Source organism: Osmerus eperlanus, chromosome 1, assembly GCF_963692335.1.
Source record: "Osmerus eperlanus chromosome 1, fOsmEpe2.1, whole genome shotgun sequence".
Lineage (NCBI taxonomy): Eukaryota > Metazoa > Chordata > Actinopteri > Osmeriformes > Osmeridae > Osmerus > Osmerus eperlanus.
The window spans coordinates 3222094-3225761 of record NC_085018.1 but is presented as its reverse complement, the minus strand read 5'-3'; the positions used below and the strand labels follow the sequence as shown (position 1 = coordinate 3225761).

At 40.3% G+C, this 3668-nt stretch overlaps 1 pseudogene; it reads left to right on the top strand.

Moving 5' to 3' along the window:
* Window positions 1–1299: 1299 nt before the first annotated feature.
* Window positions 1300–2718, top strand: LOC134009696 (zinc finger protein 271-like; annotated as a pseudogene).
* The last annotated feature ends 950 nt before the right edge of the window (window positions 2719–3668 follow it).

The following is a 3668-nucleotide window of genomic DNA, read 5'->3' as shown; positions in this document are numbered from 1 at the left end:
ACCCTTGTGCTACCTTAGGGTCGTTGTGACCCATAGCTATGTTGTGACAACTTTTCATGATAAAAAAACAAAGTGAAACATTTTCTTTATCCTTCGCGCTGTCTCAGGTTCGTTGTGACCCACAGCTATGTTGTCTGCGTTGTCTATTACATCACGCTCGCGCTGTCTCCGGGTCCTTGTGACCCCCTGCCGTGTCCGCGTTGTGTATTACTGTTTGCGTCCTCTGGAGTTGTGCTAGCTTGTTTGTTGACTTTTATTGGCTGGCACAATGCGTGCAGCGTCCATGCTTGAATGTTTTTTTTTTGTAAAAGATACAAATTTGAACTAGCCCACTAGGCTGTATCACTTGACTAATATTTTATACCAAACAGAAACATTTTACTTCATACATGTAATAATATATCGTGATATCCATGATATGGCTAAATCCATATCATGGCACAACGCCATACCATGATATGGCTAAATATCGGGATTTTGTAGTTTTTTATTGTTAATAGATTTGCAAAGATTTCAATAAAACGTTTTCCACTTTATCATAATGGGGTATTGTGTGTAGAACTTTGAGAAAAAACATGAATTCAATCCATTTAGGAATACGGCTGTAACATAATGTGGAAAAAGTGAAGCCCTGTGAATAGTTTCCGGATGCACTGTATGTAATTAGTCACTAAGGAAATATCCATGCCTACATGCAGAAAGCTTGCCCTTGACTGTTGGTTGAGTAAAATACAGACAGACAGACTCCGTCACGCTGTCTTTGTCACAGGATAAATAATCGGCACAGCATCACACTTTAACTGACATTTCTTGACAAAACCCTTTGACTTTTGCATGTTAGTTTAGAAACACTCTTCACTGAAATTAACACTGCAGATTTTGTTACCGTGAGAATTCGATGTCTATAAATAAAATAGACATTTTATTTTGTAGTTTAGTGCACAGTAGACTTCCAACTTCAGTACAGGATTGTTAAAAAAAACTATCTTATGACAAACGTCAGATACCATTCAGTTTAGGTCAGACATTTTAGGGCACATATATATATATATACATATATAAGAAAAACTCATTTATCATTATAGGCTCTTTCACATTTGCAGCCTGGTGTTTTTATTATTGGACAGTTTGTAGAGGTTAGGAAAAGTTATTTGTAAGTTTCAATGATTAAAGCCAGATCCATTACATTGGAGCACTACTACATCAGGGTTCTCTGGTTTGTGTTCATGACAGGCTGCACTTGTGGTTCCTCCTGGGACCTGTGGAAGAAAGGAAAAACAATAATTAAAACGTATCTATTTGGGTCTTGCCTCTTCTCCCCCCCAGCTGTGCAGCATCTCTCTCTCCCGGAGCCCCCACAGATTAAAGAGGAACAGGAGCTGTGGACCAGTCAAGAGGAAGAGCAGCTCCAAGGACTGCAGTCTGAAACTACAGACTCCATATTCACTTCTCTCAGTGTGAAACATGACTCTGATCAGGAAGGCTCCTCTGAATGTTCACATCTTGACCAAACTGTTGTGGAAGTGGAAAATAGAGAAGGAGCCTCTCTACCCACCAACACAACTGAGGAGCAAATCAAAGCAGAGGCCGATGGACAAGTCTATGCAGCACCAGAACCAGGCAGTGACTCTCAGCCCCTTTCTGCTCCAGACCATCCTACAGCTCAGAGTTTGGAGGAGGAACATGCAGGAGTGCTGTTTTTTCGGAACAGAACACAAAACAATGGGAAAATAGGCCTCAGGCAAATCACAGAGGAATAGTAATACATCAGTGTCAGGAATGTAACAAAAACTTCAGTCAAAAGGGTACTTTGGTTCTTCATATGAGGACACACACAGGAGAGAAACCTTATCAATGTCAGGTATGTAACAAAACTTTTAGTCAAAAATGTACTTTGGTTCTTCATGTGAGGATACACACAGGAGAGAAATCTTATCAGTGCCAACAATGTAACAAACGGTTTGCTCAGAAGGGTTATCTGGTTAGACACATGAGAACACACACAGGAGAGAAACCTTATCAGTGTCAGGAATGCAGCAAATCCATTTTCTCATTTTGTTAGTCTAGTTGAACACATGATGACCCACACAGGAGAGAAACCACATCAGTGTCAACAATGTAACAGATCATTTTGTCGGAAGGCAGGTTTGGTTGAGCACATGAGGATACACAGTGGAGAGAAACCATTTCAGTGTCAACAATGTAACAAACAGTTTGCTCAAAGAGGTAATCTTGTTGCACACATGCGAACGCACACAGGAGAGAAACCTCATCAATGTCAGAAATGTAACAAAACTTTTAGTCAAAAATGTACTTTGGTTATTCATATGAGGATACACACTGGATAGAAACTATTTCAGTGTCAACAGTGTAACAAACGGTTTGCTCAGAATGGTTGCCTGGTTAGACACATGTGGACACACACAGAAGAGAAACCTTTTAAATGTCAGGAATGTAGCAAAACCTTTTCTCAAAGTTGTGGTCTGAATAAACACATGAGGACACACAGGTGAGAGACCTCACCAGTGTCAACTGTGTAACAAATCATTTTGCCGGCAGAAAGTGGGGGGGGGGGGGTGCTGTTGATACATTTTGCCTAGGGCGCCAGATGTGCTCGGACCGGTACTGGCCCCAACCATAGCATGTTGAAATATAAAATAAATTCATTTTGCACTTCATAATGTAGGCCTACTGTATTTTCTATTGCAGTAAATCTATCCTAATCAATGTTAAAGAAAACAAAAGGGCATGTGGTTTCAAAGTTGGTAAGTTATTAACCTTTTCATGTTCCTGTTAAATTTGCCTGAAAACGCCTAAACAGCATACCCAAAGTAAATTGGAAGCTGTTCTTGAACCATTTGGAGTACATGCATGTAAATGATCTCTTTTGAAAGCTGACACTCTGAAGTTATGTCCCCTGTTGTCAGGACCCCTGTCAGTCCTTCTAGTGTTGAGTAATAGAAGCTTGAACACAAGGAAAGTGAAAATTTCTATTTCCGCCTAGATTTTGTTTTGAAAACAGAGGCCTGAAGAGGCCTAGAGGTGGTAGGTATTATCTGGAAGACTAAATTGGACCACAGGTTGAAGCCTTACCCAATTCAAATCAAAAGTCAAACATAATACCACAATATATTCATATTTGACACATGTTTTTATAAGAGTACATCCAGGAATTTTCTAAAAGGGTCTTTTGGAGACTCCAAAATGACCCTTTGTAACCAAGGTCAAGGTCAAATAAAAAGGTATTATTTTTCATAATTGTTATCTCTAATGAAAGGTGGTACTTAGAACTATAATATATAATAGCTAAATCCCTAATTAGTAATACTGAAACACAAAAACTGAAGCATGAACACATTGGAGTGCTTTATCTGATTCCAAGGATTGGCGCACAAAGAACACTGATTCTGTCAACCATATTGCGCAATCGACTGTTATTTTGAAGGCTCCACAGACGCATACAAATGAGGTATTGGCATTTTCAGCTAGCTGTCAGCTACAAGGCTAACGAGCTAATTTCAGAGCCAGTCGAAGCCAGTTCGAGAAATTTGTTTAGAACGAGTGTGGGGGGGGGCGGGGGGGGGGGGCAGGACGCACAGACCTAGTTGGCTTTAGAGGGCTGTCAACGGGGCATGGAAGCTCCTATTGGGTCGAACAAGGTGTCAATC